At 34.4% G+C, this 27,710-nt stretch overlaps 1 protein-coding gene across 2 annotated transcripts in view; it reads right to left on the bottom strand.

Moving 5' to 3' along the window:
* Nucleotides 1-27,710, bottom strand: part of PRLR (prolactin receptor) — a 380,151-nt gene that overhangs the window by 276,974 nt on the left and 75,467 nt on the right. For both annotated transcript variants that reach the window (XM_074282692.1, XM_074282695.1), the window contains exon 2: nucleotides 13,273-13,342. The gene's annotated coding sequence lies outside the window, so the exon portion shown is untranslated. The remainder of the gene's footprint in view (nucleotides 1-13,272; nucleotides 13,343-27,710) is intronic.

Below are 27,710 nucleotides of genomic sequence, written 5' to 3'. Positions count from 1 at the left end.
GTGTGTGTGTGTGTGTGTGTGTGTGTGTGTGTGTGTGTGTGTGTAGCCAGGTTATCTGTGAAGGGTTGAAGGTTTGCTAATTTTTGATTTTTGGAAAATATAACTATATTTCATAAAATATGTTATTTATATTAACATTTATTATTATGAGTTTTATTGATATTTTAAAATAAATTAATAAAACTTTAAAATGATCAATTTTAATTTCTAATAAGGTAGCTATCAACGGATACAATCTTCATAAACAAAAGTTCTTTCGGGTTCTCAATAGTACAAAAGAGTCTTGAGACCAAAAAGTTTGAGAACTACTTCCCCACACCAGAGGTGTCAAATTCTAGGTGTCAGCAAAACTTTTGAATGCTGTCTAAACCAAATCAAAATGTAATTGGAAATGTTTGACAAAATAAATAAAATACAACATAAATAATATTAATTTATAGTTTTCTAGGTTAGTATATGACCTGTAGTAACCTATTTTTATTTAAGTTTGATAGCTTTGTTCTATACTAACCTATTGCTATATCTGGTTTAATTTTATCTGAACAGAAGCTTTTAGTTACTTTCCATTTGGCTCACATGAAAGTGCACCCTGCACAGTACAATAGAAACTTCTCATGAGCTGCTTAAAAATACCAGGTGAATAAAAAAGAGATGGATTATAAAGAACCTAGAAAACAGAGGCAATATATTTTGGGGATGGGAAAATGACATGCCTGAGGTCACATTAGTAGTTTGGATATGGGCTACCATAACTTGAGTAACCGAACTAAGATGAGTCAAAATGACAAACAACAAACTCAAGATACCATGGACTTTCTGGTGGACAGTGAATGGTTTTCACTCTTACTCCTTCACAGTAGGTATAACACAAAGAGAAGACAGCTTTCTGTTGCCTTGTGAGATTGTGTCATGGGATCACAGATACTGGAAGAAGTTGTCAAATTCAACCGCTCTCATTTTATATATTTTGAAACTGTGCCCAGAGAGATGACAAAGTTTGTCCAGGGTCACGTACCACGGAGATGTGTGAGTAAGGATTCAAACACAACCCTCTTGGATTCTAAATTTTTGTCTAGTCATTTTCAATCGTATCTGTATCTATACGCCCACATTTGGAGTTTTCTTGGCAAAGATATTGGAGAGGTTTGCCATTTCCTTCTTCCAACTCATTTTACAGATGTGGAAAATGAAATCAACAATAAGCGACTTGCCCAGGATCAAACATCTAGGAAGTATCCACTGCGCCACGAAGCAATTTAAATCCTACTCTCTATTTGCTACAATATAATGATAATGAGTTTTCTGAGGCAATAGCCACTTAACATAGGTCATGCAGAAAAAGATGGAGGATAATTAAATTGCTAATTAATAAATAAAATGGGGCAAGAACACCCTCTTGATTCTTTGGAAAGATGATGGCAGCCAGTAATGAGGTTACAATCATGCTTTAATAAGGCACAGAGGTCATGGAGCGAACAGGCACAGAAAGTAGACAAACAGGGAAAAGTGGTACAGAGGCAGACATATGTGGATAGAAGATAGAAGATAGAAGATAGAAGATGTAGAGTGGGGAACAGGGTGGGGAGGAGATAAGTCATTTCTAACATTTCTAAGCACTTGATCAGCACAGACCCTTAGAAGATAGAAGAATGCTAGGGTTGCAGTGGGATAGGGGGAACAGGAATTTAAGGTCTCAATTTTATAGTTTTCTTTCTTTCTTTCTTTCTTTCTTTCTTTCTTTCTTTCTTTCTTTCTTTCTTTCTTTCTTTCTTTCTTTCTTTCTTTCTTTCTTTCTTTCTTTCTTTTTTGGAAATAGACTAACTCTTATTTGTGTTACCTTAGGTTATTTTTATTTATTTATTTTCAAAAAAATTCTGATTAATATTTTAATAAAATTATATTTGAAATTATTAAAATAATTAATAATAAATTAAATAATGTAAAGATATATTTATAATTTATATAAATATAATTTATGTTACATATAAATAATAAATAAAATAATGGATAAATAATTATACCAAGATAATTTAATTTTAAAAAATTAATATGTTAATAAATAATTTTATTATTCAAATATTCAAAAAACCTCAAACTTGTTGGTGAAACTTTAAAACTTTAACATATCTATGTCATCTTAAAACTAGAAGGACCATTTGATGTTCTACTGCTGTTATTGAAAATAACTAACTTCTCTAAACTCTGTGACAAACAGAAGCTAAATGACTTCCTCTGACTTAGGACATATTAATAGAATGTGATTCGTGGTTAATGTTTGATAAAAATTTATACATAATATTCCTTTGATCCTTGATCTTTGGGATGGTTTGTATGACTTATTTTTTTTAATAATAATATCTTTTTTATTTTTCCAAATACATTCAAAGATAGTTTTAAACATTCACCCTTGCAAAACTTTGCATTCCAAATTTTTCTCTTCACCACATCTAGACGGTAAATAATCCAACAAAGGTTTAACATGTGCAATTCTTCTAAACCTATTTCCACATTTATCATGCTATGCAAGAAAAATCAGATCAAAAGGGGAAAAATGAAGAAGAAAAAATAAACAAACAACAACAAAAAGGTGAATGTAATATACTGTGATCCATATTAATTGTCCATTGATTACTTATAAATTTACTATATCATCTAAAAATCAATCAGCTGACACAGTTGATAGAACATCAGACCTGGAGTCAGAAGGCCTGAATTAAAATCCTATTTAATATACTTACTAGCTGTGTGACTCTGGGTAAGTCACTTTACCCTGTCCATATCACTTTTCTCATCTGTAAAATGAGCTGGAGAAGGAAATGGCAAATCATTCTGGTATCTTTGCCAAGAAAATTCTAAATATGTTCATCAAGAGTCAGATATGACTAAAAGGATTGAACAAACATACTCACTAAAAAGAAGTGGGGCAATGTTCAGGAAGACCTGAACAAGATACAATTTTAACATAATAAAAACAATAATAATAACTAATTTATAGAACACTTTAAAGTATGTAAAATATTTTGTATACATCATTTCATTTCATCTATACAACATTCTTATGAACTGGGTGCTATTATTATCATTCCCATTTTTCAGCTGTATATTCAGAGTATATTGTCCCTGAGAAAGTTTAAATGACTTAGCTGAGATAAGTGTCTGTCTACATTCTAATGTGACTCTATCACATAGAAAGGAAGGACAGTTCACTGCAATAGTTTCATCCATGAATAAACATACTAGAATCTGTCCTTTGGGTAAGAAAATCCATAGTTATTGTTATGAGTAATTTGGCTTCAAGTGGCTTCCAAATATCCTTATTAATATGAGTAATACTTGATACCTTTGACATCTTTCTCTGTCATATAGAAGTTTATCAGACTATGCCCTGATACATATAACATATATCTTCTTTCCATCCATTGGGGAGATAATAAGAGAAAAGACCAACCAAAGCCATTACTTGACTGGAGAGTGCTGGTTGAAGCCATATCTTGAAAAGTGAAGAACATTGCCTAGTCACTTGATTTGTGCTAGCCACCATTATCAATCTATAACTCAGCACCTTCTCAACCCCTGTCACTCCATAGGACCCTGGTGGGCAAGGGATAGTGCAGAAAAGAGAGAGACTCTTTTCTCCTCTGGCTCTTTTTCAATACTTTGTAGTCACATGATCCAGAGAAATGGAAATGGTCCCACTGAAAAAAGGGAAGACACAGTTATCCCAGGACCAATGTCTCTCTTCCAAATTTGGTCATAGCTCAGTCCTATTGCTGGAAGGGATTTTTTAACAAAATGGAGTGATGGTATGCTATTAGGAACTGCTAGAGTTCCCCTCTTCTCCCATTCATTACCAAATATCCCAATCCCTTATGGATATGTACACCCAGTCCCAGAATTTACACCTCTCAAGGTATATGACAGAGATTAAATAATGAAGCCTTGTTGCAACCAAGTACAATTCAAGATTAGTGATTTAATTTCTTGGACTTTTCATATGACCTTACATTTTCTCCAGTCCCTAATTCATCCCTATCTTCCCCTTCTACTATATCCCTTAAAGTCCTCCATTTAAAAAATAACAATTTTCTCTTTTCATAGATCACTTCTTTTCATGCTTCCTCTATCTCTTTGTGGTCATTGATATAGTTTCCATTATTAAACATGTCATTCCTGAACACACTTTCAGTGATGAATTCCTCTTTAATCTTAGAGCAGCCAGCATTCTAGACCAGGAGAAGTTAAGTCAGTATACTATTTGTTTCTCTCTGCCATTTCCAGACAATTTTATTGCCCCACCTCTCACCACTTAACAACCTCTCCTTTCCTTATATCACACCATCTATTTCCCTCTTGTTAGTAGTACTGGTGTCATTATCATTTACTGTTTTTGCTTTTCAGTTCTGAAACCCACTCACAATTTTCCATCCCTATTTCATACTTATCCTCATTCTTGATGACTTCAATATTCGTATTGATGTAGCTTTGACCACTTTGATTGGCTTAGAGTAGGTTAGACTCAAATTATTCATCCTTGGATTCAACTTGTAACCTCTGACCATATTGATGAGACTTCTAGATCACCTAAAAGCATAGAAAGATCCACTAATATATGGTTGAGACAGATTTGGCAGATGTTTCAAGACCACTTGAGTTCTTGCCCTATCCTGTTGACCAGATATTTTTAAAACTTTTTTTTTTTTTTAATTTGGAAGCAATCAGGGTTAAGTGACTTTCCAGGGTAACAGAATTAGTAAGTTTATGAATCTGAATTTGAATTCAGGGCCACTTGATACCAGTAGTTATGCTTTATCTATTGTTCCACATAGCTGTTCTACCAGATATATTTTTATAGAGAGAAAAAGTGGGCCATTTGTACCTGGACTAAACACTTCTGTCTCCCTGTTAAATATCTTTTTTATATTTAGACTAAGTTAATCTCCTTCTGTTAAGTGGCCTACAAGAGCCTCACTTTATCCCAGTATCAAATCTGTACAAACAATCCCCAAGGTGGGCGACATCAAGTCTCTGGTTTGAATTTCCCTTGATTTATTTGAATTGGTCCATAGGTCTATTTGATCCCATTAAGTTCCTAATGATAAGGAGTGATTTTGATCTATAACTGGCTAAGCCTTAATCCCTTATCCATGGATATACACATCCTTTTTGTAGCCTTTGTGCCATTGGGATTTTGATGTGAGATAGGGTGGGAAATGAAAGGGATAAATAATCATTCCTTTTTCTAGCCCCAGTCTTTACAATGGGATCATTATAGGTTGAGATCAAATACTTCCTTTCTCCTCTTGGTAAACATGACAATCTTCTTTCACTGTAGTGAATTCTACCTTTCCATGCATAGGTGAAGAGGTTAAAGATAGAGAAAGAAGTATGACTTGCCAGCCTATCTTCTTATCAAATATATAGGCAACTGACTCACTTGTCTTTAGGACAAAAGCCTGGATTAGATCTAGCTTTGTTTACTTAGGCACATTTATAAAAATGAATATCTCAATCTCATTTTCTATCATCTTGCCCCCAAGTCTGAGGTCAGTAGTCTGTATCCAGCTTTACAAATAATATAGCATGCAAAATAAATCACGATTAATCATATTTTCATCTAGAATAAGCCAGGATTTCTAATTAAGTCAGTAATTAAATGCTAATTAAATCAGGAATTATGAACAGACTTGAAGAACAGGCAAGAAATACTTTGGAGGCTATGTGCTCCAACTTTGGCAGATAAAAAAAGGAGATAAAGGAGAAAAAGTCCGTGTCAATGTTCTTTATCTGGTCTGGGGAGAAAAATTTCCCAAACTGGTCCATTCCAACCACACCCTTCCTCAGAAAACCATCAGACTAAGATGATGGCATACATTCATCTATATAGGTTAATTAATCAGCTGCCTCAAGGCAAGAAGACATTAGTCCCACAATTTAACTTTCATTCCTTCTTAATCTCCCTCTGACTCTCTCTATCTCTGAAAACTTGCTTCTTTATTATTTCAAAAACTTGAACTCACTCTCTCTCCATGACCTGTTGCCCCTTTCCTTATAAAAACAATCCAAGAAGGTCTATTCTGGCACAAATTCTAGCATGAAATTTTTCTACATCACAGAGATACCTCTGATCATCCTATAATAGGGATATTGGATGTAAGACTTATTTACTCTAAAAGATACAGCATCTTTTAAAGATAATTGGAATTGTGATTAATTTTTTAATTTTTTAAAAATATCATTAATTTGATCAGAACCCCTGGACCAATTCATTAGGTTTCCATTTCTTCCTCTGCATCTTTCCTCTTAAACCTATTCTTAGCTTCTTGGTGATCTCTAGTTCCTCTGTTTTCCTCAATTTTCCCAATCCATCAGGTCTTCTTTGGTCTTGTTCTCTGTTATTCATAGTTTTGACACTATAATTAGGCAGTTCAATGATATATTTTTCTCTACCAGAGACTTTTGTGTTTTACTTTTGGTAAGGTGTTAGATTTGTGTTCCTAGTATGATATATTTAGCAGGCACATAATACCTGTTTGTAGTTTCAAATGAAAAATAAATTATGTTCACTTTTAGATATAGACAGACAGATAAATGGATAGATAGATAGGTAGATAGATAGTTAGAATGAGTGAGGCTGACAACTGGGAGATATTAGAAAAGTGAAAAAAGGGAGGAAACTGGAAGTTTTCTGTCAGAAAAATCCCATATTGGGATGATAAATGACTCTAGGGATTTAAATGCACCTTTGGGAGGCATGACTTTTATTAAAAGCTTAATTTTGTTTTTCTTCTTTTAATATAGCTTTACATATAATATAATTTGAAGGAAATTTATTACACAAAAATGGAGTCACTCACATTTCACAACTTTTCATGATCAAAGATTTAGCTGTTCTGAAAAAGTCCCTGATGGATAATAGGGAATTCTAGGAAAATCCTTAGGTATGAACCTGGAGGCCACAGATGCTAACACATGGAAGAAAAGAAAAATTAACTGGAATAATTTCATCCATAAATGAATATACTAGAGTCTGTCTCCTGGTTAGGTAAGGAAATCTATGATTATTGCTATGATTTTTTTTTTCAGGTGGCTACCAAATGTCCTTATAGTATGAGTAAGGCTTTATATTTTTGATATCTTTCTCTGACATATAGAATGCTATACTTTGTTCAGTCATTTTGAAGACAGGATTATCCTAGGAGGCAGCCAATTGTGTCAGTTGGTATTTGTCAAGCTTGCTTTGCTTCATGTGTAAAAACAATTATTAATGAAATGAGGCATGTTCTTTCTTCACTGTTGAGTTCTGGCATTGAACAAAAGCAGGTAAAGTCCCTTTGAATTAATAATATAACATTGGACAAGTAACTGAATTTCTCTGTCCCCCAATTTTCTCATATGTTAAATGATGATGTTGAACTAGATGGATTTTAACATTCCTTTCAGTTTGATTTTACACCACAAAAGGTGGTATAGAGTCGGTGGTATAGAGTCATGGACTCTTCTTGCTTTTGAGAAACTTTGGTCTTAACCAGAATTGTACAATCTTCTCTAAATGAATAGGGCAGATTCTCATAAACTCAAGACAATTTCAAAGGCAACACATGCTTTCATATCATTTCTTGCCCCTTCATAGAGAAATGTACAAAAATTATTGGTTGTCTTCTAGGGTGATTCAAGCTAGAAGACAAATGTTGGTGAAAAATTGATGTATCTGAGGGCTATGAATGTTGAACTATTTTCTTATCTATGAAAAGGGAAGGATGAAAACTGAAGTTGAAAATCAAAATGAGTTGTTCAAATCATGGCAGACATAAGCATCTTGTTATGGCTTTAACAGTTATCTAGGATCATACAAATAGGATCAACCAACAAATCCAACTCTCGATTCTTGTGCATTGACTGCTCATCAAACAGTAATCTGTGGAGGCAAGTGAAGCATTATGGGAACACATTTATGAGCTGGAATAGTTCTAAGCCAGGACAAGGTGAAGCACACAACAAATCAGGCTCACAATTTAGTGGTCTAGACAGGAAAAATTCTGGAAATAAGTAACATTTACCATTGGAATGATTCAACAGTGGGGACTGCAGATACTGATTCTCAGAAGTGCTTTGAAAAATAGGATCATATTTTAGAGAAGTTTATTGAAAGCCTCAGTATTCAGTAGAGTTTTCAACTTGAGGTTCATGAATTTTCAAAAATATTAATAATTGTATTTCAATAAAATTTATTTTCTTTGTTTCCCTACATATTTTATTTTAAATGTTTAAAAAACATGATTCTGAAGAGTTCCCCAAAGGGGGATTTTGACGCCCAAAAGCTTAGTAAACCTTCTTTGTTGTAGAGTGATGCAGAAGCCCTTCTAGCAACAATGAAGAGAGGAAAGAAGGAAGAAAAGAAGGAAGGAAGGAAGGAAAGAAGGAAATCTTAAAGAAAGTATAAAGGAAAGCATTTTACTTTGGGGAGTGGGGAGGATTACTACAAAGTTGGTGCAATTGCAAATTACTCTGCTTATAAGACCATAGTTTTAGATTTGGAAGGATCCTTGAGGTCTAATCTCCTCCAATTACTGATGAACAAACTGAAATTCTGAGAAGTTAAGGAACCTTCTTAAGGTCACAAAGCTAATAAGTGTTTTTTGGGGGATTTGAACTTTGTCTTCTGCCTCAAAATCCAGAGCTTCATCCAGATGCTATTCTGCATCTTATTATGTTTTCCCAGAGAGGTAGGTATTTGTTCTTTGTTCAAGAAAAGGACCATGACATAAAGGAGTTGATGCTATAACATGCAATTGGATTTAAGTGAAAGAGGACTATGAAAAGTCAGCAGCTTCACTTTCTCCTTCTCAGTGACCATCCAGTTGATGCCATTCTTTGATCTATCTCTTGGCAGCACCTCCTGTTCTCCTTCTCAAAGATCAGCATGAAATAGGTACCCAAATTAGCAGAGAGTGATTTTCCCACTTTCCAGGAAGGAATCATCCATGATTTCTTCTGTCTTTTCCCTCCTGGTCTCTTCCATCCTACTTTTTTGAATACAACTCACTTTTTCTTCTTTCCTTAATACCACTTAATACCAGGAGGCATTGTGGGGAAGGGGAATGGGCAATGATTTCCCCTAGGAATTGGGCTTGGGCCAGCATCATCAGGGGCTTTTCACCAGAGTGAATGGTAAGAATTTCAAAACTGTGCTGTGATTCTCTCTCCCCTGCCAAACTGCTGCACATGTGTTGCCATGATACTATCAACCTAGCTCCCCCCCCACCCCAGAACCTATCTGCTGCTTCCGGCAAGTTCTACCAACTGAGCAAGAAAAAAAGAGATCATGTAAAAAAACATTATTTTTGTGGCACTCTTGCCAAATCTTGGGTCCTAAAAGCAACTTTTCTTCCTTTCAATCTTTAATAAGTTGAAAGGATACCAGGAGGACTCTTTCCCTAAACTCCTTTACAAACGACATTTGGGATGTAGGGGTTGCAGCTTGTGATTCTCAGCCTGTGGCTGACTGCATTGGCTGGGCTGTTGTCTTCTTGATGGAATCAGCTCAGCCCTCTGATAATGAAAGCTACCAAAAATAGAGTCTGGGAAACAAAGATGCTTCACAAGGGGCTTTTTGATGTTTATTTGTAAACCTCTGTATATATTGTACCAGATTTTAAATGACTGAAACCCAGAGTAAAGTTGGGGTAGGAAGGGTGGGGCTGTGATCTCTCTAAATTACAGAACAACTTACTTAACCACACACTCAAAAAGAAAGCTATCAACTTATCATATGTATCTATCTTTGTTATATGTAATGCCCCTAATCCCCTTCCCCCAAAAAGGAGGGTAGAAAAAGGTTCAAGCTCATTTTAACAAATGCATATTATACACACTTAATAGGTATAAATCAGGGAAGCTGAGCTGAGCGGTGGATGCATGTTACTTTAACCTTGACCTTCCAGTGTAAGCAGTTTTGAATTAAGGTTTAATAATCTAGAGGGGTAAAAGGAATGGCAGGATATGAAGGCAACTGAAGAGACATGGACATCAGTATAAGTAGCACTCTGGAATAATGTGAAGAATGCTGACTTTGAAATCAGAGAATTTGATTTTATTAATTACTACTTTTCTGATCCTGGATAAAAATTAACTTCACTGTGCCCTGATTGTTAATCTAGAAAAATAAAGTTGGACTAGATGGTCTGTGAGATTCCTTCTACCTGTAAATCTGTGATTTAATATATTTGTTGCACTCCCATCACAGATGAAACAATTACAAAAACAAATGAACCAACATATATCAGAAACCTACTATATGCTAGATACTTTGTCAGATGTGGTAGAAATGTATTGAGGTAAAATCCACTTTTCAGGAGAAGCATATAGTTTTTGACTATTATTGGGGGTTGCCGCCCAACTTTCTAATGAGTTCTAGAGGGAATAAAGATAGGAGGAAAAATCGTGAGACAAAGTAGATGATTAGCAAAATATTAGCTTCTTGAGATGAGAGATTTTTTTTTTTCTTTTTGTTTAGATACATCTTGTTCAGTGCTTTGCTCATAATTGACATCCAATAAATAGAATAGTGGCTAGAGCATTGGGTCTGGAATCAGAAAGATTAATGTTTCTGAGTTCAAATCCAGTCTTAAACCTGATTGCCTCAGTTTCCTCATATATTGAATTAGCTGGAGAAGGAAATGTCAAGCCACTCTAGGATCTTTGCCAAGAAAAGTCCCAAATAGGGTCCTGAAGAGTCAGACATGACTGAAAAACAAACTAAATAACAAAAATGCTTATTGAACTTAATTGGCTCTGAAAGAAATGGAGAAACCTTTGAAGTAAATGTGAACCAGTTCCCAAAGTGGGTTTTATATAGCAAAGTAAGATTAAAAGAAAATTAGCTACAATTTGGTGAGATGTAATCAGCTATTAGCTCATCTCATCACAAAGTAAAGTTTTCTAAGGAACCCATAAACTTATTTGAAGTCTTCCTTAGTTTAGGGATTAACCTTTTCAAGGCTAAATGTTTTAGCTTTGTTCTGGAAAATTCAATAATTGGGGAGCTTTAGAGATGCAAGTCATTGATCTGAGAATAGGAAAAGCAGGATTTAGGCAGACTGCAACAGAAGGGAATTCATCCTCTAGGTTGCCAAATTTTTAAATCCTACAGGTTGATGGAATGTTCATTTACTTCTTCACCTGGGGAAGACTAGGGGTCAGAGTACATTCAACAAACATTTTACTTTGATGCTTTTGTTGTATATCAATGAGATTCAAGCCAGGATAGATAGGATGGTTATATCACAAGAGTTTTATCCATTTCTAAAAGAACAAACTGTCCTAGGAAAGTGAAAGATGAAGTAAATCAATTGTTCTAAAAGAAAAAAAAAAGCTGCTTTTTTAATGGTTGGAGACAATGACTATTTCATAATCCAAACTTTCCCAATGTAATGGACATAGCCCCATCTATCTCCAACAAGTTAATGGCCAATAGCTGAAATAAAATAATTCCCTTGACTTAAAAAAAAAAAAAAAAGAAACCACTTATGTTGAGAATACTTTGTTGGAAACACATTTAAATCCAGATTTAATGATTGCATTACTTAATGACAGATAACATAATAATACAGCATCTGTAGGACTTTGTCCAACCCTAAATGAAGATTCTTACATGGAGGTCAAAATTTTCCAGTTTTCTTCAGTTTTTGTTTTTGTTTTTAAGAAATTACTGTCTTTGTTCTTCCTGCATTGCCTCTCTGTGTTTCTCTGTCTCTATTTGTCTCTCCTCTCTGCCCCTCACTCCCAACCCAAACACTCACTCACACAAACTAAAGTACTTTAATTAAAAATATTTCAGAGGGTGGGCAACTAAATAGTTCAATGGACAGAGTGCCTAGCTTGGAGTCAAGAAGACTAATTTTCTTGTGCTCAAATCTGGCTTCGGGTGATCCTTGGTGAAAATTTAACTTTGAGTTCCCTCATCTTTAAAATGACCTGGGGAAAGAAATAGCAAACCACTGTAGTATCTTTATCAAGAAAACCCCAAATGTGTTAAAAAGGGTCTAACAGGATGGAGATGACTAAACAGCAACAAAATACCTTAGTCCACTTATCAAATATATCATAGTTCTGGATAAATAAACACTGGAGAATGCACTAGTTCAGTCTCCAATATTTAAACTTCTTTTCATCATGGGAATGATTAGTCTGGAGTTTATGTCTTAAGTGTTTTGATTTTTGCAGACAAGATTATTTTTAAAAAAGGCAATGTACATAATTATGAACTTTTACCTATCAATGCTCACTCAGGATGACTTTTTTTTCCCTTTATTTCCAAATTTTAGAAGTGAGAGTGATGAGGTCTTAAACATTGGGTATGGTTAGAGAGGAACTGATAAAAATTAATCCTTGAGGCAGCAGAGAGAAGGCTCTGATTGAGATCAGTTTAATTTTATGGTCCCATCCTCTGGGGAGATTATCCAGTCTGAAACCTAAGTTATGTCAAACCTTGAGACCCACCCTCTGTAGAGATCTATAGCAGCTTCATCTTGTCATTCCCATGTTATGTACCTGAGGTTAAATTTTCCCTATAAGATCTACTTATGGGCCATCCTATAGTCTGCTTCTTTCCTGTGGGTCAGTCTACCATGGCACTCTGCCTCATGGTGTCTTTCTCCTTCCCTTTCCCCATGCCATGTGGTATCTCTCCTAACTACACTATGCTTCCCAACCTCACTTCTTCTCCTTACAGCTAACTAATTCTTTAGGATGCTAAGTCCTTTTCAGGATATAGTCTTCCAGCTAAAGGCAAGCCCTAACCTCATGGGATATTTCCTTTCTCCTAGGTAATTGTGAGTTCCACTGAGGAACTTGTCTTTCAAATGCTCTCCCATTCTATTTCATATTTGCCATTTACTGGTGTCTATTGTATCCCTTCATTTTATCTGTACTCTCTTCCCCAAATAAATCTACATTTTGTCAAAAAAACTGGTCATTGTGAATTCTTCACATGATTGAATCCCAAGTTTTGGTGTCTACCATCATCTGGTGTGTACATAATATATCATTTTGATCCTTGAATGACATCATTTGGTGAAGAATACCACATCATAAACCACATCAAAGGAAGCTTAAATTCCATTAAATTATCAAAATAATCACCATATTATAGAGATGAACAGTGTAAAGAATGGATACACACATGTGCTTATGTATATATGTATGTGTGCACATATTTGTGTATATATGTATGTATATGTATATATACACATACATACACACATAAAGTCTTACCTTTAAATCAGCCCTTTGATTCTTTACTGATGATTTTCAGCCTTTTCTTCTGGTAACCCTCAGATAGACTCTGCCAAAAAGAAATAAAGAAATGTAGCAGGATTTCCTTCTACCTGAGAAGTCCTAGTAACATCATTCCTTTTCTTCTTTTTAAAAAACCCCAATGAGTGCAGATAGAGCTTCTCATTCCATGGTTTAGGGTTGAGTGTTTTATAATTATTAGAATGAGGGAAGCAAGAATCCTACATTTAGGAGAAAGGGAGCTTGGCTCCCTGTCAATATAAGTGCACCTAAACAGCTGTTCAGCTCTGTAACTCACATCTCTTGGGACAGCCCCAGGAACAGTTAGGGGAATTCCCCATTACCCTTTTGAAAGTGCTATTTAAAATTGGGAATGGGGGAAGGGTCACATTAATATCCAGTGGACTAAGTTTGATTCCTTTGTTACATCAAGCAGGATTCTTTTTTCAACAGTTGTATTCGGATGCTCAGAATGAAAAGGTTGTTTTTCAGTCATGTCCATCTCTTTAATGACCCATTTTGCTGTTTTCTTGGCAAAGATACTGGAATAATTTGCCATTTCCTTCTCCAGTTTATTTTACAGATGAGGAAACTGAGGCAAATGGTAGTCTGACATTAGGAAAGGAATAGCAGATATAGGTGGAATTATTGATTTTGCGACAAAGTCAACCTATATTACCTTAGTCACTTCCCTTTCTGGGCCTCAGTTTTCCTAAAATGCAAAACGAAAGTATGAGACTAGATGATCTTTTAGATTATTGCTGGCTTAAATCCTATGAATATTAGATGGTACCTTCCCACTCAGTTCTTTCTGTAAAATTGTGGCAGTTTTTAAGCATCATTGATTCACAGGTGGACAATCTAATGTGCAGGCAGATCTTTACTATGTAGCTATATAACAGACATACATTCAAAGCAAGACTCCCACAATTAGTGGGAGTAGTAGTACACTTGTACTAAATATACAAATGTAAGTGATGGATTTCTCAAATTTAATTAATGGATTCTAATGATATAAACCTAGGTTGGCCTTCATGCATAAATATATCCTTAATCAATGCAGAAATATCAGCTTTCAGCATTTAGTATGCAAGAATCCTGGGTTCAAATCCAGTCCCCCACATTTCCTAACTATGTGGTCACGGGAAATTAATTTAACCTCTTTTGTCTTTCTTCTCTGTAAAATGAGCTGGAGAAGGAAATGGAGAAGCAAAACATTCCAATATCTTTGCCAAAAAAACAAAAACAAAAACAAAAACAAAAACAAAAACAAAAAAAACTACAAATAGGCTTATAAAGAACAGGATATGATTGAAAAATGACTGAACATATTTTATTCATTTTTTATTATGGCATATATGTATACATGTACAAATATGTTTGTTTATATCATATGTACTTGTATACTTGTACTTATAATATTAATAGCTGGAATTTATATAGAAATTTAAAGTTTTTTCCTGAATAGTATTTTGTATTTCCAATTACATGTAAAGAGTGATGAGTTTTCAAGATTCATTTTTGTAAGATTTTGAATTTCAAATTTTTTCTCCTTCCCTCTCTTAATTCCTTCCTCCCAAAGACAATAAACAATCTAACATATATTATACTTATACAATCATTGCCCATTGTAATTTCTTAACTTTCTTTTTCTTCTCTTACAGCTAAAGCTAACATTTCTAGTACAATATTGGATAATAGGGCATCCTTGTTTCACCCCTGATCTTTTATGGAATGCTTCTAGCTTATCTCCCTTACACTTAAAGTTTGCTGATTATTTTATATAAATGCTACTTACCACTTTAAAGAAAACTCTGTTTATTCCTATGCTCTCCAGTGCTTTTATTTGGAATAGGTATTATATCTCATCAAATGCTTTTTCTGCATCTACTGAAATAATCTTATGATCTCTGTTGATTTTGTTGTTGATGGGACCAGTTATGCTGAGAGTTTTCCTGATATTAAATCAGTCATTGCAGTTTAAATTTTGAAAAATGCTATAATATTTTATTATATTTGATGTCCACAATAACTCTGTTAAATAGGTGCTATTATTATCTCCCTTTTAAAGATGAGGAAGCTGAAGTAGAGGTTAATGTCATCCCACAACAATTAAGTGTCTGAGGCTAGACTTGAAATCAAGACTTTTTGACTTCAAGTCTAGCACTATTTCCCACAGTGCCTAAGCACAATGCTCAGTACATAGTAGGTGACAAAAAGTACTTAATGGTTCATTGTTGATCATCTTGTTCACTTATGTACAATTCTTCATGAACCAATTTGGGGTTTTGTTGGCAAAAATACTGGAGTGGTTTGCCATTTCCTTCTCCAGCTCATTTCATAGGTGAGGAAACTGAGGCAAACAGGGGTAAGTGACTTTCTCAGGGTCACACAACTAGCAAGTGTCTGAGGTCAGATTGGAACTCAGGAATTTGAGTCTTCCTGACTCCAGACCCAGCAATCTATCCATTGCTCATACCAGGCACAAAAGTTCCTAGTTATAAAACTGAATCAATGATTCCCTTTACTTAGAAATTTTCTTAACTCTCTGGGTGTAAGGTAGTCAAAATTTGAATGCAAAGCCATTTGTGCCATTTGTGATGCATAATCATTATCTGTCAAACTCCAAGAAGGAACAGAAAACATCAGGTGTTGCAATTCACATCAAATTAGGAATACATAGAATTTCAAATAAGTTTAGCTCTGCAAAAGAGGACTTCCACTTTGGAACAAGTATAATTAAACTGGCCCACTGCTCCCCATACGTAAAGTTCTATCTTCTTTCACTGGGCCAATGTATTGGCTGATATCTCTTTCATTTACACTTCCTGGAATCCCTGGTCCTGCAAATCTCAGTTTAGCTCCTCTTCTTATGTGAATTCCCCTCTTCCAGGTTGCTAATATCTCTCCATGCTTCCAGCCTAGAAAGTGTCTTGTGTCTGTCTATTTGTTTTTATTTCTTTATCTACATCTTTCTATAAATCTATCTGCATCTATTTCCTTCCTTCCTTCCTTCCTTCCCTCCTTCCCTTCCTTCCTTCCTTCCTTCCTTCCTTCCTTCCTTCCTTCCTTCCTTCCTTCCTTCCTTCCTTCCTTCCTTCCTTCCTTCCTTCCTTCCCTTCCTTCCTTCCTTCCTTCCTTCCTTCCTTCCTTCCTTCCTTCCTTCCTTCCTTCCTTCCTTCCTTCCTTCCTTCCTTCCTTCCTTCCTTCCTTCCTTCCTTCCTTCCTTCCTTCCTTCCTCCCATTTTTCCTCTATCTTTTATTTATCTACTTGTTCATTCATTTATTTAGACAGGAAGGAACAGGCAGCAAACCCTAGTGACAAGCCACGCCAAAATAACTCTTGTTTATCACTTTGATGAATAAGAAGTTGGTAGTGAATGATTCTGGTTGTCAGATATTTAAGTGCTGACACCATGGAAAAGATATGTCTTTTATTTCTGAGGATTATTTGAAATAATTAAAACACTGAGAGGGGAATCTTTGAAACAGTTTCTTTTTCTTTTTTTTTTTTTTTTAAGAAAAACAAAATTTTATTGCAACCTGATTATGCAAGTTTCTCATTTTTATATTTTACATATTTTAGAATATTAGTAAAACAAAAATGCATTAGAACCATTTAAAATTTTTTTTAAATATGATTATTATTTTGCAAAATTTAGTATTCTTTATTTTCTCACAAAGAATGCTAATTAGTGGTTTTCTTTCTTTCTTTTTTTTTTTATTTTATATATATATATATTTTATAATATTATCCCTTGTATTCATTTTTCCAATTTACCCCCCCTCCCTCTATTCCCTCCCCCCGACGACAGGCAATACCATACATTTTACATGTGTTACAATATAGTCTAGGTACAATACATGTGTGCGAATATCATTTTCTTGTTGCACAACAAACATTAGAATCCGAAGGTACATGCAACCTGGGCAGACAGATATTAGTGCTAACAATTTTCATTCCCCTCCCAGTGTTTCTTCTCTGGGTGCAGCTACCTCTGTCCATCATTGATCAACTGGAAGTGAGTTGGATCTTCTTTATGTTGAAGATTTCCACTTCCATCAGAATACATCCTCATACAGTATTGTTGTTGAAGTGTACAGTGATCCTCTGGTTCTGCTCATTTCACTCAGCATCAGTTGATTTAAGTCTCTCCAGGCCTCTCTATATTCCTCCCGCTGGTCATTTCTTACCGAGCAATAATATTCCATAACCTTCATATACCACAATTTACCCAACCATTCTCCAACTGATGGACATCCATTCATCCTCCAGTTTCTAGCTACAACAAAAAGAGCTGCCACAAACATTTTGGCACATATATGTCTCTTTCCGCTCTTTAGTATTTCTTTGGGATATAATCCCAGTAGTAGCGCTGCTGGGTCAAAGGGTATGCACAGTTTGATAACTTTTTGGGCATAATTCCAGATTGCTCTCCAGAATGGCTGGATTCTTTCACAACTCCACCAGCAATGTATTAGTGTCCCAGTTTCCCCACATCCCCTCCAACATTTGTCATTATTTGTTCCTGTCATCTTAGCCAATCTGACAGGTGTGTAGTGGTATCTCAGAGTGGTCTTAATTTGCATTTCTCTGATCAGTAGTGATTTGGAACACTCTTTCATGTGAGTGGATATAGTTTCAATTTCTTCCTCTGAGAATTGTCTGTTCATATCCTTTGACCATTTATCAATTGGAGAATGGTTCGGTTTCTTATAAATTAGGGTCAGTTCTCTATATATTTTGGAAATGAGACCTTTGTCAGAACCTTTGTTTTTAAAAATATTTTCCCAATTTGTTACTTCCCTTCTAATCTTGTTTGCATTAGTATTATCTGTACAGAAACTTTTTAGTTTGATGTAATCAAAATCTTCTATTTTGTGATCAATAATGATCTCTAGTTCTCCTCTGGTCATAAATTCCTTCCTCCTCCACAAGTCTGAGAGGTAGATTATCCTCTGTTCCTCTAATCTATTTATTATCTCCCTCTTTATGCCTAAATCATGGACCCATTTTGATCTTATCTTGGTATATGGTGTTAAGTGTGGATCCATATCTAATTTCTGCCATACTAATTTCCAGTTTTCCCAACAGTTTTTTCCGAATAATGAATTTTTATCCCTAATGTTGGAATCTTTGGGTTTGTCAAAAATTAGATTGCTATAGATGTACCCTTTTTTGTCCTTTGTATCTAATCTATTCCACTGATCTACCGGTCTATTTCGTAGCCAATACCAAATGGTTTTGGTGACTGCTGCTATATAATATAGCTTTAGATCAGGTACACTTAGACCACCTTCCTCTGAGTTTTTTTTCATTAGTTCCCTTGCAAATCTTGACCTTTTATTCTTCCATATGAATTTTGTTGTTATTTTTTCTAGGTCATTAAAATAGTTTCTTGGGAGTCTGATTGGTATAGCACTAAATAAATAGATTAGTTTGGGGAGTATTGTCATCTTTATTATATTCGCTCGGCCTATCCAAGAGCACTGAATGTCTTTCCAATTATTTAAATCTGATTTTATTTTTGTGGCAAGTGTTTTGTAATTTTTCTCATATAATTCCTGACTTTTCTTTGGTAGATGGATTCCCAAATATTTTATACTCTCAACATTTGTTTGGAATGGAATTTCTCTTTGTATCTCTTGCTGTTGCATTTTGTTAGTGATATATAAAAATGCCGAGGATTTATGTGGATTTATTTTGTATCCTGCCACTTTGCTGAAATTTTGAATTATTTCTAGTAGCTTTTTAGCAGAGTCTTTGGGGTTCTCTAAGTATACCATCATGTCATCTGCAAAAAGTGATAGTTTGATTTCCTCATTTCCTACTCTAATTCCTTGAATCTCTTTCTCGGCTCTTATTGCCAAGGCTAGCGTTTCTAGTACTATATTGAATAGTAATGGTGATAGTGGGCAACCTTGTTTCACTCCTGATCTTACTGGGAAAGGTTGCAGTTTATTTCTATTGCATATTATGCTTACTGACGGTCTTAAATATATACTCCTGATTATTCTAAGGAATAATCCATTTATTCCTATACTCTCAAGAGTTTTTAGTAGGAATGGATGTTGGATTTTGTCAAATGCTTTTTCTGCATCTATTGAGATGATCATATGGTTCTTATTAATTTGATTATTAATATGGTCAATTATATTAATAGTTTTCCTAATATTAAACCAGCCCTGCATTCCTGGAATAAATCCTACTTGATCATAGTGTATTATCTTGGAGATGATTTTCTGAAGTCTTTTTGCTAATATCTTATTTAAGATTTTAGCATCAATATTCATTAAGGAGATTGGTCTATAATTTTCTTTCTCAGTTTTCGATCTACCAGGTTTAGGTATCAGTACCATGTCTGTGTCATAAAAGGAGTTTGGTAGGACTCCTTCATCCCCTATTTTTTCAAATAATTTATATAACATTGGGGCTAATTGTTCTTTAAATGTTTGGTAGAATTCACATGTGAATCCATCTGGCCCTGGGGATTTTTTCCTGGGGAGTTGATTAATAGCTTGTTCTATTTCTTTTTCTGAAATGGGACTATTTAAGCAATTTATCTCCTCCTCTGTTAATCTAGGGAGCCTATATTTTTGGAGAAAGTCATCCATTTCACTTAAGTTATCAAATTTATTGGCATAAAGTTGGGCAAAGTAACTCCTTATTATTTCTCTAATTTCCTCTTCATTGGTGGAAAGATCCCCCTTTTCATTTGTAAGACTATCAATTTGATTTTCCTCTTTCTTTTTTTTGATCAAATTTACCAAAGGTTTATCTATTTTATTGGCTTTTTCATAAAACCAACTCTTGGTTTTATTTATTAATTCAATAGTTTTTTTACTTTCAATTTTATTGATTTCTCCTTTTAATTTTTGTATTTCGAGTTTAATTTTTGGTTGGGGGGAAACAGTTTCTTAGCTTTTGATGAACATAAACATAGTTTGTTGTCACCTTTTTCTTTGAATATAGCATTATGAAGAATTTTTATTAGCAAAATATAATATAACAAGCATTTATTAATAGAAGGGAGGAAAAATTCAGCTTTCAAGCAAGCCTTATAACTCTAATCTCTAGAGCACAAGTGCTAGTCTTGATATAAAAAATTCTATCTTTCATCTAAATTGGACAAGCCACTTCTGAAAATAACATACTAAAGAAATAAAATATTATGTTATATTATAGTGGTTTAAAGAAGTAAATGAGGATGGGGCAGCTAGTTGGTGTAGTAGGTAGAGTACCAGCTCTGAAATCAGGAGGACCTGAGTTCAAATCTAGCCTCAGACACTTAATACTTCCTAGCTGTGTGATCCTGGGTAAGTCACTTAACCTCAATTGCCTCAGCAAAAAAAAAAAAAAAAAAAAAAAAATGAATGATGATTGGTACCATTGCTAAATAAATAAAACCAGTTTAAATTCAGATAAGCATGAGAGAAATCCCAATAAATAACAGACTTCAACATAATAAGGATTATATGGCCTAGATCAGGCCTTCTTAAGCTTTTCCCACTCATGACCCCTTTTAGCTGGAGAAATTTTTACAAATCAAACATTTATTGATAATAAATCATAATTCTGTAACTCCACATTCAGCTATGGGGTACAAGGTTGTAAACCACAATTTAAGAAGCTGGGACCCAGATCATTGTTTGTGGATCATTTTCCAGGGAAAGGATGCTATGAATGAAAAATCCAGAGGTCTAAATGGTTTGCTGTCTGACCCTAGATTGGCTTGGTACAAAACAAAACAAAACAAAAAAACAAAAATAAAACTCTGTATGATTTTTTTCTAGGTTCACATTTTTCCCTGTTTCTTGTCCTCCAGGTCTTCTCTGTGATACACAGTGTGACAAAGTAAACTAGACTGGTCTGGGAATCACAAAGCCTTGTGGTTTTGGTCTATTTACTACCTGTGTAAGTAGCAGGCAGGTGGTGCTATAGTACATAGAGCACCAGGTCTGAAGTCCGGAAGACTCATATTCCTGAGTTCAAATCCAACCTCAGACCTATGTGATTATCAGTCATATAATCCTATGTACATCAGTTTCTTCATCTTTAAATGAGATGGGAAAGAAAATGGCAAAATGCTGTAATATATTTGCCCCCCAAAACCCAAATGAGGTCACGAAGAGATGGGCAAAAGTGGAAAATGACTGAACAATAACAAGAACAAGTCCTTACTATCTACAATTCAGATGGCCTCCAAGGCCCGTCCAGCCCAACCATTCTATGACTTCTTAAAACCAACTCTTGTTACTGATTTCATCTTTAGTAAATGTTTCTTTTTTTTAATATTACATTTTTTTTGAGTTCCAAATTCTCTCCCTAGGTTTGGTGTCTTTGAGAAAATAGGCAATATGATATCAATTATACAAGTGAAATCATGTAAAACATATTTCCATTTTAGCCATGTTGTAAAAAAAAAAGTAAAATAAAGGGAAAAAAGTTATACTTTAATTTGCTCTCAAAATTAATAATTTTTTTCTCTGGAGGTTGATAGTATTTTTCATCATAAATCATTATTACCATAATTATATACCACAACTTATTCAGCTTTTCTTTAATTGATGAGAGTCCTCTCAATCTACACTTTTTTTTGCCACTACATTTGTCAAAAGACACACACAGTTTTACAATTCTTTGAGTATATTTCTGAATTGAGTCAAGTTCATGACTACCAATGGTGCATTAGTGTCCCTATGTTTTCACATCTTTTCCAACATTTGTCATTTTCCTTTTCTGTCATATTAGCCAATCTGATAGATATGAGGCAGTACCTCATTTCTTTTAAATTTTATTTCTCTATTTATTAGTGATTTAGAGAATTTCCCGCATAACTATAGTTAGCTTTGATTAGTTTGTCTGAAAGCTGCCAGTTTTATACCTTTTGACCCTTTATCAATTAAGGAATAACTCTTATTTTTATAAGTTTGACTCAGTTTGTTATGCTTGAGAAATGAAGCCTTTATCAGAGAAACTTGCTGTAAAAATTTTTGATACTTCTTCATTGCCTATGATTCTTTCAGCAAAATATACTTTTCCTGAATATCTCTTTTAATTATATCTCTTTTTGCTTTGGCTTTGTCTGATGGCTACACCCCTACTTTGCTTAATTCTAATTTTTAAAGAATTATTTTTCAGGGAGATATTGTACTTCTTTTTTCTTTTGGCCAATTTTGCTTTTTTTAAGGAGTGATTTTCATTAGTGAATTTTTTATATCTTTTCTCTATGTGGCCAATTCTGTTTTTTTTTAAGTAATATTTTCTTCAGTATTTTTGAGGGGCTCTTTTACCAAGTTGTTAATTTTCTTTTCATATTTTTCTTGTACCATCTTCATTTATTTTTCCCATTTTCCCCTCTACCACTCCTAATTTTTTTTTGTAAAAATTTTCCAAGAGTCTGTCTAATTTATATCTTTGCTTGTACCTTTTTTCTTCTTTTAAGTTTGTTTGCTTCTTTTAAATTTGTGTCTTGATCTTTCCTGCCATCATAGTCACTTTTTATGGTCAAGTTCTTTTTGTTGTGGTAGTTATAGTTTTGGTGGTTTGCTCATTTTTCTGGACTCTTTCTTCATTTTGAGCCTTCATGTTATGGTTGAGCTCTCCTCCCTTGAAAGTACGGCAAGTACTCTTCCAAGCTTTTTGTTTGTTTGTTTTGTTTTTAATGCTGCTATTTTCAGAGCAATTTCGGGGAGTCTGAAAGTTTTGGTGGTTTCAAAGTGGTATGATCCTGAAAGACATGTGGTCATTGCTCTCCTGGTCTGTGCTTTGGTTTTACACAGGAGGGACCTCTACTCCTCTCTAGACATAAATGTTAGTGCTTTTGTTGGGTCTGGGACTGTGACCAGGTTCTATCCTTTTTTGCAATGCTATTGCTTTTCTATGCTTTGGAACTGCAAACAAGGCCTTTCCTTCCTTGTGACCAACCACAAGCTCCTTTCTGTCCTGAAAACAAAATCCAGAACTGCATAGGAAAAATGTAGTTGCAACTCCTGGTCTTGTGTCCAGTGTCACCTTGGAATTCTCTATAATTTTTTTTTCTGAACTTTTTCTAATTTTCTTATAATCTTTTGATTGAAAGCTCCTGAAGCTGCCACTGTTGTTGCAGCTGTCTCTAAGGCCCATTGTTGGTATTATTTCATGTCGACTCCAGGTCAGCCCCACCTCTCCTTCTGACCTCCCAAGTTGTCTTGGTCTGCAAAAAATGTCTTATCCCGACAGTTTGTTGGCTATGCTACTCTAAAACTTGATTTGAAGTTGTTTGGAGGGGAATTTTGGGAGAATCCCAATGTGTTTTTGCTTCTAATATAATCATATTGGCTCTTGAATGTTTCTTTTAAGCAAACTTTATACTTACTGTTATCTTTCTATAGGCAGCAGATTCAGACGTAGGAACTCAGGGTGTTTATCTATGCCCTTTGTGTATCTATTAAAAAATTCACCTAGGGAGCCAGTGCAGTAGTATGTGGAAACAGAAGATGGAACCTTGCCACAGCTGAAGGTGTTTCACTTATTGATGACAAATAGCCAGAGCCATTATCAGTGTCCTAAGTGTTAGAAAAAGGCAAATGGGGAGTACAAATTCAAATGCAACCAGTGGAGGGGGGAAAAGTACTTAGAAACAACCCAGAGTTGTTCTACTTTAATTCTGCACCACTCAACAAATACACATATATCTGAAACACATTTGATCAGGGACTGTCCTGCACCTTTTCCATATTTCATTCATCAATTTTGGAAAGGCCAGCAAAGGCATGGAAGAGCAGACAGAAGAAAATATTCTTAAGTCCCAGAAGACAGAGAATCATGTCCTGGAAATTTATTAAGGATTCAGGCTGGACAACTAGGCAATGACATGTTCAGCAATCAACTACCTTCTGACATTCTTGACTGAATGCCTTTCTCATCTAGGCAGTGTTTCCAGGGGGGTGAAATGCTGGGGATCAGTATCTAGATGGGATCTGCCATTTATGAATAGATATAGAGTATCTTGTCTAATTCTGCTTGCCATACTATAAATAGAGAGGAGGACATCTTCCTAGTTTTCTTTTTCATTTCTTTTTCCCTTAGTTTTATGACCTTAAGACCTACCTTGCTGACACCTGTGTAGGCACTTTGCACTTTATTTTTCTTATCTATATACTTTCTGAAGAAACCAAACTTCCACCTTTGGCAGCAATAGAATCTGATCATGGAACTAGGCAAAATTTTACTGATTGGTGCCTATCTTTGAGTAAATAACACAGAGACTACAAAGGCTTAAGCTATTTGCAGCTATATGATGGTTTGTTCAGAGAACTGTTATAGATTCAACTAAATCAATTGAATAATAATTGTAAAAGTAGCAGGATATTAAGAAAACATAAATTTTCAGCTTTTGCATGGTACTAACAAAATAAAGTAGAAAGAGGTCCCTTTCAAAACAACTACAAAATGAATAAAATTTCTGAGTCTATCATTTAGTACTTATATGAATTCAACTAAAAATAACTTTTTACAAAAAGAAAAGAAGACCTAAGTGATTAAAAAGATATTTGTTTATAGTTGGGTCATTCCAATATAATTAAATTGATAATAATACCTGAATTAATTTAAGGCATAGTACCATACCAATCCTCCAGCCAAGGAGTTATTTTATAGATCTAGACAAGTAATAACAAAATTGATCTGGAGAAACAAAAGTCAAGAATCATTAGGAAAATAAATAGAGAACAAAAAGGAAGGGAATAAAGATTATTAAATATGTGTCAGACAATTTGCAAATATTCTCTCCCTGGATCCTTATAACAATGTTGTGGGATAGTTATTGACTATTTAATTTCCTTATTTTTAGAGCTCAGGAAACTGAGACAAGTAGAGGGTGTGAATAAAGTCCACTGAGTCACCTAGTTCCCTTAAAAATGAAAAGAAAGTAAGGCAAGAATCTTAAATTTCATATGCTATTAAAAAGTGGTAACTTTCAAAAATACTTACTACTGATTAAAAGAAAAGCAATGGAACAAGACTCAGAAGCAATTAGAATAATGTTCAATAAACTGTAAGATAATAGCTATGGGGTGAGGACTTTCTAGTTGATAAAAAATATTGGGAAAACTGGGAAGCAGTCGTAGAAACCAAATTTAGGTGAATAGCTTATTGAATAAACCACAATAAGCTCCAAATGGATACACAAACATAAAAGGTCATTTAAAAATAGAAGAAAAAAAAGGTGTCTTTTTAAACTATGGCTAGGGGAAGAATTCTTATCTATACAAGGAATAAAGATCTCATAAAAGATAAGATGGATTATTACATTATATAAAATAGAAAATCTGCACAAGCAAAATAAATCAGAAGACAAATAATTGGAAAAAATCTTGACTGCAAAATTCTTTGATAAAGACAGTATTCAACAGTTGATGCACATATTAATTAATAAGAGCCCTTCTCTATATGGGAGTTTTTAAAAATAGAGAAAGCATGGGTATATTTGTAGGTAATACAGAAGAGCCAACAGACAATGAATGATAGAATAGAAATTTATTAAAGAAGCTGGGATAGAATGGAATCACTTGTGCATGTAGAGGGATTCGATTTGGCAATAAGAAATTCCACCTCTTCAAGATATTAGGATAAGAAAGAGATAGAGGGGGGAATATGAGATGAGGAAGAGAGAAGAGAACTCTCTTAATGAATACCTTCATTTTTTTTGGGGGGGGAGTAAAGAAGAAAAATATGAAGCAAAATCCTCAGGTAAGAGGATAAGGAAAAGGGAAATCCCATAAAAGTTATTTATGAAAGGATGAAAAGTTTTCATTTGTTTTCTCTCAGCCTCCACATCTAAACAGGTACAAGGTTGATTCTATCATCACAATATCTCATACCTCTCTCTTCTCCATTAATATGTTTATCTCCCTAATTTAGGCTCTCATTACCTGTTATCAATACAGCTTGATTAATCTCCTATTTCTAATTGTTTTCCTGTTTGTTTTAAGGTCAGCTAGATTCTAATACAATACATTCCATAATTTTGGCTTGGCATACTTCCTTTCATACTAACATATATATTATTTAGGATTTCTGTGATAGTAAAAACTATATTATTAGCTAGGATTTTTGTGATAGCAGAAACTATATTTGTGGATGAATTGGCATTCCTTCCTAAAAATATACCAACAGAAAGCTATAAAATCCTTAAACAAAGGCCCTTTGGCCTTTTTACCAAATTACCTGCCTTAAGGACATTCTTTTGTGTTCAAGCTTTTTAGAAATAAATAAAACTCCATTAGTCTATCTGAGTTACTCCCAATTGTTTATTTTTTTGCTTACTTATGCAATTTATTGCCTTTTACTATTTTGTTTTACATTTTAAACTGGTTAAAAGTGCTTTCCATGTTTCCCAAGTTTAGGACTTTATTGATAATGCTCATCTCAACTTGAATGGAACAGGTTTTTTCTACTTTGTTTCTGAGATTGTAGATAATGGATTTCTATTTCCTCTCCTTAAGAGCTTTTGAGCAAGATGAATGTTTCACTCTTACCTCAATTATTCCATTTACCTAATGACTACCCTAGAATTCCTGGGAACTGGAAAACTGAACATCACTGACACATAGATCTTTTCTATTAAAAAAATGAATGTCATCATTGATGCTACAATCTCCATGAGTCTTCATACATGTTACTAGATCTTAACCTTCTGAAGAACTCTTAAAACCATCCCCAAAGTGTTGAGCTGAGACTGTAGCCCTCTGTACTACCCAAAGATCTGATGAGGACTCAATTTGAGACATAGACCTAAGGAATGACAGCACTTACATCTCCAATTCTGTTATGATCTAGGCTAGCAATAAAGAAAATTCTTCAATAAACTTCATAAAGATACATAACTTCTGTGAATGGGATATTTTATCCTTTTTCTACTGTTGAATAATTTACCATAAAAATCATTAATTTGTAGAATAATTGCTACATAAATAATATTGTATGAAAGGGTATAGAGAAGGGAGAATGGGGAAGAGAGAGACTAGAGTCAATGGATCATTTTTATTTGGGGCTCCATATGAAAAATTACACAGGGGAAATGACCCTAATTCTGAGAATGTCAATCTCTTGTTCAAGAATTATCACTGGCTCCCCATTGCTTATAGGAAAAGTACAAAAAAATTTTATCTTATTTTCTATCCTACTTTCCAGCTTTATTTTTCCTTCACAAATGCTACATTTCAGGTAAGCTATAGCTTTTGAAAGTCTACACTCCATCTGCAGCCTTAGAAGGGAAACTGAGTTTATCAATGAATCAGCAAACGTTTATTAAGCATGTAATATGTGTCAGCTACTCTGTTAAATTCAGAGAATGCCAAAAGAGGCCAAAGTCAGCTGCTCCTCCCAAAGATCTTAAAACCTAGTGAGGGAAAGGAGCTGAAAATAAATATAT

Source organism: Sminthopsis crassicaudata, chromosome 1, assembly GCF_048593235.1.
Source record: "Sminthopsis crassicaudata isolate SCR6 chromosome 1, ASM4859323v1, whole genome shotgun sequence".
In the NCBI taxonomy this organism is placed as follows: domain Eukaryota; kingdom Metazoa; phylum Chordata; class Mammalia; order Dasyuromorphia; family Dasyuridae; genus Sminthopsis; species Sminthopsis crassicaudata.
This window is presented reverse-complemented; position numbering and strand designations above follow the sequence as displayed.